A 14,048-nucleotide genomic window follows, 5' to 3' on the forward strand; every position below is an offset into this window, starting at 1 on the left:
GCCCATGGTGACAGTGTCCATGTTCACAATTCTCATGGTGATAATGCCTATGGTGAGAGTACCTAGGGTGACAATGCCCATGGTGACAGTGTTCATGGTGTCATGCCCATGGTGACAGTGCTCATGGTAACAGTGCTCATGTTGGGAGAGCCATAAATAACAGTGCTCATTCTGGCAGTGCTTAAGGTGAGCATGCTCATGGTGACAGTGCCCATGGTGACAGCGCCCAATGTGACAAGGTCCATGGTGACAGTGCTCATGGTGACCGTGCTCATGGTGACAGTGCCCACGTTTAAAGTGCTTATGCTGATAGATGTCACGGTGTCAGTGCCAACGGGGACAGTGCCCACGCTGACAAAGCCCGTGGTGATACTTCCCATTGTGAAAGTGCCCATGGTGACAGTGCCCAGTGTGACAAGGCCCATGGTGACACTGCTCATGGTTACTGTGCCCATGGTGACAGTGCCGATTGTGAGAGTGTCAATAGTGACAGTGCTCATGGGGAAACAGCCCATGGAGATATTCCCCATTTGATAGTGTTCATGGTGACAAGTCCACAGTGACAGTGCCAATGGTAATAGTCCCCGTGGTGACAGTTCTTACATTGAATGTGACCATAGTGACAGTCCTCACGGTGACAGTGCCTTTGGTGAAAATTCTCATAGTGACAGTGCTTATGGTGAGAGTGCCCATGGTGATATTACCCATGATGACAGTACTCATGGTGACACTGCACATGGTTGCAGTGCAAAATGGTGACAGTGCCCATGGTGATATTGCTCATGGTGACATTGCTTACGGTGATAGTCCTTACAGTGATAGTGTGTATGGTGAAACTGCACACGGTGACAGTGTTCATGGTGACAGTGTTCATGGCAATAGTGCCGATGGTGAGAGTGCCGATGGTGATAGTGCCCATGGTGAGAGTCCTTACGTTGATAATGCCCATTGGTGGTAGTTCCCATTGTGAAAGTGCTCACGATGCTGGTTACCATGATAACAGTGCACGTGGTGGCAGTGCCCTTGGTGACAGTACCCATGATGACAGTACTCTTGGTGACAATTCTCATAGTGATAGTGCCCATGGTGACATTGCACATGGTGGCAACGAAAAATGGTGAGAGTGCCCATGTTGACAGTTCTCATGGTGACAGTGCACATGGTGACAACCCATTCAGACAGTACTCACTGTGATATTTCTCATGGTTGCAGTACCCATGGTGACAGTGCTCACAGTGATAGTGCACATGGTGGCAGTGCCCATGGTGACACTGCCCACAGCACTATTGTCTATGTTGACAGTGCTCATGGTAACAGTGCCCATGAGACAGTGAGTAAGGTGAGAGTGCTCACAGTGATATTGCCCATGGTGACAGGGCTCATGGTGACAGTCCGAATTGTGTCAGTACCCAGGGCAACAGTGCTCATGGTGACAGTGGTGACAGTGAGAGTGCTCACGGTGATAGTGCTGACGGTAATAGTGCTTATGGTGACAGTGCAAATGGTGACAATACCCAGGGTGACGGTACTCATGTTGAAAATACCCATGGTGGCAGTTCTCATAGTGACAGTTCTCATGGTGACAGTACTCATAATAGCAGTTCCCAAGGTGACAGTGCTTGTTGCGACAGTGCTAATGGTGACAGTGCACTTGGTGGCAGTTCTCATGGGGGCAGTACCAATGGTGACACTGTGCATTGTTACAGTGCCCATGGTAACCGTGCTCACGGTGATAGTGCACATCGTGACAGTGCCCCTGGTGGTAGTTCACCTGGTGACAGTGCTAAATAGTGACAGTGCACATGCTGACAGTGCTCATGGTGATAGTGCCCATGGTGACAGTGCACACGGTGATAATGGACATTGTTACAGTGTTCATGGTGACAGAGCCCAAGGTGGCAGTGGCCATGGTGACAGTGACGACAGTGACAGTGCCCATGCTGACACTTCTAACAGTGAGAGTGCCCATGGGGACAGTTAGCATGGTGATATTTGTCACGGTTATAGTGCTCGTTGTGACAGTACTCACAGTGACAATGTCCAGGGTGCCAGGGCCCATAGAGACATTCCGCATGGTCACATTTCTCATGGTGAATGTGCCTATGGTGATATTACCCATGGTGACACTGCACATGGTGGCAGTGCAAAATGGTGACAGTGCGCATGGTGACACTGCACACAGTGACAGTGTTCATGGTGACAGTGTTCCCATGGTGAGAGTGTTCATGGTGACAGTGCCCATAGTCACAATTCTCACGGTGTAGTGCTCACAGTGACAGTGCCCATGGTGAAAATACCCAGGGTGACAGTGCTCATCGTGACAGTGCTCATGGTGATAATGCCCATGGAGACAGTGCCCATGTTCACGATTCTCACAGTGACAATGCCTGTGGTGAGAGTACCATGGGTGACAATGCCCATGGTGACAGTGCCCATGGTGTCATGCCCACGGTGACAGTGCTTATGTTGGCAGTGCCATAAATAACAGTGCTCATTGTGGCAGTGCTTATGGTGACCGTGCTCATGGTGACAGTGCCCATGTGTACAGGGTTTATGGTGATAGATGTCACGGTGTCAGTGCCCACGGGGACACTGCCTATGTTGACAAAGCCCATGGTGAAAATTCCCATTGGGACAGTGTCCACGGTGACAGTACCAATGATGTTAACGCCCAGAGTGACAAGGCCCATGGTGACAGTACTCACGGTGACAGTGCCCATTGTGACAGTGCCAGTGGTAAGTGTGTCAATAGTGAAAGTGCTCACGGTGAAACTGCCCATGGAGACATTGCTAATGGTGATAGTGCTCATGATGACAACGCCATGGTGACAGTGCCAATGTTGATAGTCCCTGTGGTGACAGTTCTTACGTTGAATGTGACCATGGTGACATCGCTCATGGTGACAGTGCTCAAGGTGATGGTCTCCATGTTGACAGTGAGGATGGTGACAGTTCTCATGGTGACAGGGCCTATGGTGAAAATTCTCATAATGACAGTGCTCATGGTGAGAGTGACCATGGTGATATTACCCATGGTGACAGTACTCATAGTGAAAGTGCCCATGGTGACACTGCACATGGTGGCAGTGCAAAATGGTGACAGTGCCCATGGGGTTATTGCTCATGGTGACATTGCTTACGATGATAGTCCTTACAGTGATAGTGTGTATGGTGAAACTGCACACAGAGACAGTGCTCATGGTGACAGTGTTCACGGCGATAGTTCCAGTGGTGAATGTGCCCATGGTGACTGTGCCCATTGTCACAATTCTGACGGTGTAGTGCTTACGGTGACAGTGCCCATGGTGACAATACAGAGGGTGACAGTATTCATGGTGACATTGTTCATGGTGATAGTGCCCATGGTGAAAGTGCCCATGTTCACAACTCTCATGGTGATAGTGCCCATGGTGACAATACCCAGGGTGACAGAGCTCATGGAAAAGGGATCATGGTGACAGTGCCCATGGTGACAGTACCTAAGGTGACAATTCCCATGGTGAGAGTCCTCATGGTGACAGTGCCCATGGTGACAATACCCAGGCTGTCCTGCCCATGGTGACAATGATCATGGTTTCACTTCTCATGAGGACAGTGCCATAAGTGACATTGCTCATTGTGGCAGTGCTCATGGTGACCGTGCTCATGGTGCCAGTGCCCATGGTTACAGTGCCTATGGTGATAGATGTCATGGTGACCTTGCCCACGGTGACATTGCTCACGCTGACAAAGCCCATGGTGATACTTCCCATTGTGACAGTGCCAACGGGGGCAGAGTCCATGGTGACAGTGCCCAAGATCACAGTGCCCATGGTGAGAGTGCTAATGGTGACTGTTCCCATGGTGACAACACACAGTGTGACAATGCCCTTTATGACAGTGCTCACGGTGACCGTGCCTATGCTGACAGTGCTGATGTTGATAGTGCCAATATTGAGAGTGCTCACGGTGACACTGCCCATGGAGACACTGCCCATGGTGATAGTGCTCATCATGACAAACCCTCGGAGGCAGTGCCAATAGTGAGAGTCCCCGCGGTGACAGTTCTAACGGTGAAAGTGATCCTGTTGTAATTGCTCATGGTGACATTGCTCATGGTGATAGTTTCCATGTTGACAGTGCCCATGGTGACTGTTCTCACGGTGACAGTGCATATGGTGATTATGCCCTTAGTGACGGTGCTCACGGGGACAGTGCCCATGGTGACAGTGACCATGGTGACTGTTCTCACCATGGTAGTGCCCATGGTGACAGTGTTCACGGTGACAGTCCGCATTGAGGCTGTGCCCATGGTGACAGTGCTCAGGGTGATTGTGCTCACGGTGATAGTACTCACGTTGACAGTGCCAAAGGTGACAATAACCACGGTGACCGTAATCATATGAAAGTGCCCATGGTGACAGTTCTCATAGTGACAGTTCTTGTGACGGTGCTCATGGTGGCTGTGCTCATGGTGACAGTGCTCTTGGTGACAGTGCTCATGGTGGCAGTGCCCATAGTGAGACTACCAATGGTGACACTGCCCATGGTGACAGTGTACATGGTCATGGTGCATCTGGTGGCAGTGCAAAGAGTGACAGTGCCCATGGTGATATTGCTCATGGTGAGAGTGCCCATGGTTACATTGCTCATGGTGACAGTGCCCCTGGTGACAGTGCACACCCTGAGAGTGCCCATGGTGGCCGTGCCCATGGTGACAGTTCTTATCATGCTAGTGCTCACGGTAACAGTATTCATGGTAATAGTGCTTACGGAGGCATTACCCACAAAGAGAGTACCCATGGTGAGAATACTGACTGGGACAGTTCCCATGATGACTTTTCTCTCTGTGACAGTGCCCTTGGGGACAGTTAGCGTGGTGAGATTTCTCACGGTGATAGTGCCCATTGTTTCAGTGCTCATAGTGACAAGACCCATTGCGCCAGTGCCCATCATGACATTGCTCATGGTGATAGTTCTCATGGTGAGAGTGCCCATGGTGATATTACCCATGGTGAGAGTACTCAGTGATAAAGTGCTCATGGTGACAGTGCCTAAGTTGATAGTGCACATGGTGGCAGTGCAAAATGTTGACAGTGCCCATCATGACATTTCTTAATGTGATAGTCCTTGCAGTGACATTGTGCATGCTGACACTGCCCACGGTGACAGTGCTTTTGTTGACAGTGCTCATGGTGATAGTGCCAATGTTGGAAGTGCCCATCGTGAAAGTGCCCATGGTGACAGATCTTATAGTGAGAGTGGTCAGAGTGGCAGTGCTCATGGCAAAGTGACCATGGTGACAGAGCTCACGGTGACAGTGCCCAAAGTCACAATACCCATGGTGACAGTGCTCAGACTGACAGTTCTCATGGTGATAGTGCCCATGGTGACAGTGCACATGGTGATACTGAGAATGGTGACAGTGCTAATGGTGACATTGGTCAGGGTTGCAGTACCCATGGTGATAGTGCTGAAACTGACAGTGCCTATGGTGATAGTGCCCATGGTGAGTGTGCTCACGTGAATAGTGCCATGGTGGCAGTGCCCTTTGTGAAAGTGCTAATGATGACAGTGCCCATGTTGGTAGTTCCCATGGTGACAGTGCTCACGGTGATAGTGACCATGGTAACAGTGCACAGGGTGGCCGTGCCCTTGGTGAGAGTGCCCATGATGACAGTACTTATGCTGCCAGTGCTCATGGTGATAGTGCCCATGGTGGTAGTGCACATTGTGGCAGTGGAAAATGGTGACAGTGCTCATGTTGACAGTTCTCATGGTGACAGTGCAAACGGTGACAACCCATGCTGACATTGCTCACAGTGACAGTGCACATGATAGTAGTACCCGTGGTGACAGTGCTCACAGTGGTATTGCCCATGGTGGCCTTGCCCATGGTGACACTGCCCACGGTGACAATACCCATGATGACAGTGCCCATGGTGACAGTGCCCACGCTGCCATTGCCTATGGTGATAGTGCTCACAGTGACAGTACCTATGGTAACAGTGATCACGGTGAGAGTGTTCATGGTGATAGTGTCCATGGTTACAGTGCCCATGTTCACAATTCTCACAGTGATAATGCCTATGGTGAGAGAACCTAGGGTGAAAATGCCCATGGTGACAGTGCCCATGGTGTCATGCCCATGGTGACAGTGCTCATGGTGACAGTGCTCATGATTGCAGTGCCATAAATAACAGTGCTCATTGTGGCAGTGCTCATGGTGGCCGTGCTCATGGTGACAGTGTCCATGTTTACAGTGTTTATGGTGATAGATGTCATGGTGTCAGTGCCCACGGAGACAGTGCCCACACTGACAAAGCCCATGGTGATACTTCCCATTGTGACAGTGCCCATTGTGACAGTGCCCATGATGACATTGCCCAGTGTGAGAAGGCCAATGGTGACAGGGCCCACAGTGACCGTGCCTGTGGTGATAGTGCCAACAGTGAGAGTGCAAATAGTGACAGTGTTCAGGGTGAAACTGCCCATGGAGGCAATGCCCATGGTGATAGTGCTCATTGTGACAACCCCTCAGTGACAGTGCCAATGGTGATAGTCCCCGTGCTGACAGTTCTTACATTGAATGTGACCATGGTGATATTGCTCATGGTGACAGTGCTCATGGTGACAGTGCTCAAGGTGATGGTCTCCATGTTGACAGTGCCCATGGTGACACTTCTCATGGTGACAGTGCCTATGGTGAAAATTCTCATAGTGACAGTGCTCACGGTGAAGTGTCCATGGTGATATTACCCATGGTGACAGTACTCATGGTAAATGTGCCCATGGTGACACTGCACATGGTGGCAGTGCAAAATAGTGGCAGTGCCTATGGAGATATTGCTCATGGTGACATTGCTTACGGTGATAGTGTGTATGGTGAAACTGCACACAGTGACAGTGCTCATGGTGGCAGTGTTAACGGCGATAGTGCTGATGGTGAATGAGCCGATGGTGACAGTGCCCAGAGTCACAATTTTCACGGTGTAGTGCTCACGGTACAGTGCCCAGGGTGACAATAAACAGGAAGACTGTACTCATGGTGACAGTGTTCATATTGGCATTGCCCATGTTCACAATTCTCACAGTGATAATGCCTATGGTGAGAGTACCTAGGGTGACAATGCCCATGGTGACAGTGCCCATGGGGTCATGCCCATGGTGACAGTGCTCAGGGTCACAATGCTCATGGTGGCAGTGCCATAAATAACAGTGCTCATTGTGCCAGTGCTCATGGTGACATTGCCCGTGTTTACAGTGTTTATGGTGATAGATGTCACGGTGTCAGTGCCCATGGGGACAGTGCCAAGGCTGACAAAGACCATGGTGATACTTCCCATTGTGACAGTGCCTACGGTGACAGTGCCCATGGTGACAGCACCCAGTGTCACAAGGCCCATGGTGACAGTGCTCACGGTGATGGTGCCCATGGTGACAGTGCCAGTGGTGAGATTGCCAATAGTGACAGTGCTCATGGTAAAACTGCCCAAGGAGACATCGCCCATGATGATAGTGCTCATGGTGACAACCCCATGGTGACAGTACCAATGTTGGTAGTCCCCGAGGTGACAGGTCTTACATTAAATGTGACCATGGTGACAGTGCTCAAGGTGATAGTCTCCATGTTGGCAGTGCCCATGGTGACAATTCTCATGGTGACAGGGCCAATGGTGAAAATTCTAATAGTGAGGGTGCTCATGGTGACAGTGACCATGGTGATATTACCCATGGTGACAGTACTCATAGTGAAAATGCCCATGGTGACACTGCACATGGTGGCAGTACAAAATGGTGAAAGTGCCCATGAGGATATTGATCATGGTGACATTGCTTATGGTGATAATCCTTACAGTGAGAGTGTGTACGGTGAAACTGCACACAGTGATAGTGCTCATGGTGACCGTGTTCACGGCGATAGTGCCAATGGTGAATGTGCCAATGGTGACTGTGCCCATAGTCACAATTCTCACGGTGTATTGCTTACGGTGACAGTGACCATGCTGAAAATACACAGGGTGACAGTATTCATGGTGACATTTCTCAAGGTGATAGTGCCCATGGTGAGAGTGCCCAAGTTCACAACTCTCACGGTGATAGTGCCCATGGTGACAATACCCAGGGTGACAGAGCTCATGATAAAAGTGTTCACGGAGACAGTGTCCATGGTGACGGTACCTACGGTGAAAATTTCCATGGTGAGAATGCTCATAGAGACAGTGCCCATGGTGACAATACCCAGGGTGTCCTGCCCATGGTGACAGTGACCATGGGGACACTTTTCATGAGGACAGTTCCATAAGTGACATTACTCATTGTGGCAGTGCTCATGGTGACCATGCTCATGGTGCCAGTGCCCATGGTTACAGTGCCTATGATGATAGATGTCATGGTGGCCTTGCCCACGGTGACATTGCCCACGCTGACAAAGCCCATGGTGATACTTCCCATTGTGACAGTGCCAATGGGGGCAGATCCCATGGTGACAGTGCCCAAGATCACAGTGCCCATGGTGAGAGTGCTAACGGTGACAGTGCCCATGGTGACAATACACATTGTGACAGTATTCATGGTGACATTGCTCATGGTGATAGTGCCCATGGTGAGAGTGCCCATGTTTAGAACTCTCATGGTGATAGTGCCCATAGTGACAATACCCAGGGTGACAAAGCGCATGGTAAAAGTGTTCACGGTGACAGTGCCCATGGTGACAGTACCTAAGGTGACAATTCCCATGGTGAGAGTGCTCATGGTGACAGTGCCCATGGTGGCAATACCCAGGGTGTCCTGCCCATGGTGAGAGTGATCACGGTGACACTTCTCATGAGGACAGTGACATAAGTGACAGTGCTCATTGTTGCAGTGCTCATGGTGACCGTGCTTATGGTGACAGTGCCCATGGTCACAGTGCCCATGGTGAGACTGCTAATGGTGACTGTGCCCATTGTGACAGCACCCAGTGTGACAACACCCATTGTGACAGTGCTCACGGTGACCGTGATGACGTTGACAGTGCCAATGGTGATAGTGCCAATAGTGAGGGTGCTCATGGTGAAACTGCCCATGGAGACACTGCCCATGGTGATAGTGCTCATCGTGACAACCTCTCAGAGGCAGTGCCAATGGTGAGAGCCCCGGTGATGACCGTTCTCATGGTGAAAGTGGCCCTGTTGAAATTGCTCATGGTGACAGTGTTCATGGTGATAGTGCTCAAGATGAGAGTCTCCATGTTGACAGTGCCCATGCTGACAATTCTCATGGTGATAGGGCCAATGGAGAAAATTCTCATAGTGAGAGTGCTCATGGTGACAGTGACCATGGTGATATTACCCATGGTGACAGTACTCATAGTGAAAATGCCCATGGTGACACTGCACATGGTGGCAGTACAAAATGGTGACAGTGTCCATAGTGATATTGCTCATATTGATAGTGCCCATGGTGAGAGTGCCCATGGTTACAGTGCTCATGGTGACAGTACCCATAGTGTCAGTGCCCCTGGGGACAGTGCACACCATTAGAGTGCCCATGGTGTCTGTGCCCATGGTGACAGATCTTATTGTGAAAAATCTCACCCTGCTAACTCTCCCCAAGGGCACTGTCACACAGAGAAAAGTCCCCATGGGCACTGTCACAGTCAGTATTCTCCCCTTTGGCACTCTCATTGTGAGCACTGCCACCATGAGCACTCTTACCATAAACACTGCTACCGTGAGCAGTATGATGATAAGAACTGTCACCATGGGCACAACCACCATGGGCACTCTCACGGTGTGCACCGTCACAAGGGGCACTGTCACCATGGGCACTGTCTCCATGAGCACTGTAACCATGGGCACTCTCACCATGGGCACTATCACCATGAGCAATATCACCATGGGCACTGTCACTATGCGCACTGCCACCAGATGCACCATGACCATGTGCACTGTCACCATGGTCAGTTTTCACCATTGGTAGTCTCACCATGGGCACTACCACCATGAGCACTGTCACAAGAACTGTCACTATGAGAACTGCCACCATGGGCACTTTCACCATGATTACTGTCACCGTCGGTATTGTCACCTTGGACACTGTCAATGTGAGTACTATCACTGTGGGCACTATAACCCTGAGCACTGTCACCATGGGCACAGCCTCAATGCGGACTGTCACCACGAACACTGTCACCATGTGCACTATCATGGTGAGAACAGTCACCGTGGTCACTGTCACCATGGGCACTGTCCCCGTGAGCACTGTCACTAAGAGCATTATCACCATAGGCACTGTCACCATGAGAAGAGTCACCATGGGCACTGTCAACATGGAGACTATCACCTTGAGTACTGTCACCATGGGCACTGTCACCATGAGCAATTTCAACAGGGTCATTTTCACCGTGAGAACTGTCACCACGAGGACTCTCACCATTAGCACTGCCTCCGAGGGGTTGTCACGATGAGCACTATCACTATGGGCAGTGTCTCCATGGGCAGTGTCACCGTGAGTACTCTCTCAATTGACACTATCACCATCGGCACTGTCAGCATCGACACAGTCGCTGTGAGCACTTTCACAATGGGTGTTGTCACACTGAGTGCTGTCAACATGGGCACAGTCACAGTTATCACTCTCACCTTGGGTACTGTTATCTTGTGCACTGTCACCATGGTCTCTGTCACCGTGGGCACTGTCACAATGGGAAGTATCACCATGGGCTTTGTCATCGTGGACACTGTCACCGTGGGCACAGCCACCGTGACATTGATCACCATAAGCACTGTAACCTTGGGCACTGTTCAGCATGAGCACGGTCACCATGAGCACTGACACAATGAGCACAGTCACTTATGGCTCTGTCCACATGAGCAGTGTCACCATGATCACTGTCACCATGGGCAGGACACCCTTGGTATTGTCACCATGGGCACTGTTACCATGAGCACTCCTAGCATGGGAATTGCCACCTTAAGTACTGTCACCATGGGCACTGCCACTGTGAGCACTTTTACCATGAGCTCTGTCACCCTGGGTAAAATCACCATGGGAACTGTTACCGTGAGCATGGTCACTATTAGAATTTTCACCATAGGCTCTCTCACCGTGAGAACTGTCACCATGGTCACATTCAATGTAAGAACTGTCACCACGGGGACTATCACCATTGGCCCTGTCACTGTGGGGTTGTTACCAAGAGCAGTATCACCATGGGCAATGTATCCATGGGCAGTTGCACCATGAGCACTGTCACTATTGGCACTCTCACCATCGGCACTGTCACCATGAGCAGTGTCACCATGGGACTTGTCACACTGGGCGATGTCACCATGGGCACTTTCACAATGGGAAGTATCACATGGGCTTTGTCAGCATGGGCACTGTCCCCGTGGGCACTGACACCGTGACATCTATCACCATAAACACTCTAAACATGGGCATTGTCACCATGAGCACGGTCACCATGAGCACTGCCCCAATGAGCACTGTTATTTATGGCACTGCAAACGTGAGCACTGTCACCATGAGCACTGTCCCCATGGGCATGACACCTTGGGCACTGTCTCCATGGGCATTGCCACACTAGGTACTCAAACCATAGGCATTATCACTGTGAGAATTGTGAACATGGGCACTGTCACCATGGGCACTATAACCCTGAGCACTGTCAACATGAGTACTGTCACCCTGGGTATTTTCACCATGGGCACTGTCACTATGAGCACTACACCATGAGATTTGGGACTATGGGCACTGTCACCATGTACACACAATGTGAGCTATCACCATAAACACTGTCACCATGAACACTGACACTGCGTGCAGTGTCATCATGTGCACTTTCAGCGTAATGACTATCACCATAAGCAAAATCACCATGAGCAATGTCACCATGGGCACTATCACCCTTTTGCACTGCCACCATGTGCAGTGTCACCATGGGTAATATCACCATAAGCAGTTTCACCGTGAAAAATGTGACCGTGAGGAATGTCTCTATGGGCACTGGAACCATGGGCATTGTCACTGTGAGCACTGTCCCAACAGGCACTATCACCATGAGAAATCTCACCATGCTAAGTGTCCCCATGGGCACTGTCACCATGCGAAGTGTCACCATGCACATTGTCACTGTCGGCACTCTCACCACGGGCACTGTCATTGTGGGCACTGTCACCATGGCCACTGCCACCTAGAGTTCTGTCACCATGAACATGGTAACAATGCCTATTATCACCATGTGCACTGTCACCATGGCACTATCACCATGAGCACTGTCAGCAAGTGCGCTGTCACTATTTAGCACTGTCACCAGGTGACCTACCACCATGGGCACTGTCACGATGTGCACTCTCACTGTGAGCACAGTTACCATAGGCACTGTAACAATGCCCAGTGTCACCATCAGTACTGTCCCCATGGGAACTGCCACCAAGAGTACTGTCACCACGAGCACTGCCACCTTGGGCACTGCTATTATGAGCACTGTCACCATGAGAATGGTCACTATGAGAACTGCCACCATGGGTATTTTCAACATGAGTACTCTCACCATGGGTATTGTCACCATTTGCACTGTCACCATGAGAACGGTCACTATGAGAACTGACACATGGGTATTTTCAACATGAGTAGTGTCATCATGGGTATTGTCACCATTTGCACTGTAACCATGAGCACTATTACTGTGAGCAGTATCACCGTGAGCACTCTCACTATTGGCACTATCACGATCGGTACTGTCAGCATCGACACGGTCACCGTGAGCACTGTCACAATGGACGTGGTCACACTGGGCACTGTCACCATGGGCACAGTCACCATTAGCACTCTCACCATGGGAACTGTGATCTTGGGCACTGTCACCATGGGCTCTGTCACCGTGAGCCCTGTCAAAATGGGAAGTATCACCATAGGCTTTGTCAGCGTGGGCACTTTCACTGTGGCACGGCCACCGTGACATCTATCACCATAAGCACTGTAACCATGGGCACTGTCACCATGAGCACTGCCACAATGAACAATGTCACTTATGGCACTGTCCACAAGAGCAGTGTCACCATGATCACTGTCACCATGGGCAGGACACCGTGGGTATTGTCACCATGGGCACTGTCACCATGAGCACACTCACCATTTGAGATATCACCTTAGTTACTCTCACCACGGGCACTGTCACCGTGAGCACTTTTACCATGAGCTCTGTCACCCTGGGTATTGTCACCATGGGCACTATCGCCTTGAGAGTTGTGAACATGGGCACTCTCACCATGAGCAATGTCAACATGAATACTGTCACCTTGTGTATTCTCACTATGGGCACTGTCACCGTGAGCACTACACTGTGAGAATTGTGACTATGGGCACTATCACCAACGGCACATTCACCATCGGCACTATCGCCGTGAACACTGTCACCATGAGCACTGTCACTGTTGCAGTTTCACCATACACACTATCACTATAAGGACTATCACCGTAAGCAATGTCACCATGATCAACATCACCATGGGCACTGTCACCATTTTGCACTGCCACCATGTGCAGTGTCACCATGGGCACTTTTACCAAGAGTACTGTCACCATGGGTAATATCATCATGGGCACTGTCACCGTGAAAATGGTCATTATGGTCGCACTCAATGTAAGAACTCTCACCACGGGCACTATCACCATTGGCACTGTCACTGTGGGGTTGACACCATGAGAACTATCACCATGGGCAATGTTACCATGGGCAGTTTCACCATGAGCACTCTCACTATTGGCACTCTCACCATCGGCACTGTCACCATGGGCATGGTCACCATTAGCACTTTCACTATGGGTACGGTCACCAGGGGCACTAGCACCATGGGTAATGTTATCAGGGACACTTACCAGGTGAGCACTTTCACCATGGGCACTGTCACCATGAGCACGGTCACCGTGAGCACTGTCACCATGGGCCTTGTCACACTGAGCGCTGTCACCATGGGCACTGTCACCGTGGGCACTATCACAATGGAAGTATCACCATGGGCTTTGTCAGCCTGGACACTGTCCCCGTGGGCACTGACACCGTGACATCTATCACCATAAAC

The 14,048-nt window shown here is 50.5% G+C and overlaps 1 pseudogene across 1 annotated transcript in view; it reads right to left on the reverse strand.

Moving 5' to 3' along the window:
* LOC308609669 (ubiquitin-like modifier-activating enzyme 1) overlaps window positions 1-2,690 on the reverse strand; it is a 54,342-nt pseudogene extending 51,652 nt beyond the window's left edge. Inside the window, exon 1 of the transcript in view lies at window positions 2,547-2,690. The product of the transcript in view is annotated as a ubiquitin-like modifier-activating enzyme 1 (transcript). The remainder of the gene's footprint in view (window positions 1-2,546) is intronic.
* Window positions 2,691-14,048: the final 11,358 nt, after the last annotated feature.

The sequence above is a fragment of the Mesoplodon bidens genome (genome assembly GCF_964165515.1).
Source record: "Mesoplodon bidens genome assembly, chromosome: Y".
Taxonomy (NCBI): domain Eukaryota; kingdom Metazoa; phylum Chordata; class Mammalia; order Artiodactyla; family Ziphiidae; genus Mesoplodon; species Mesoplodon bidens.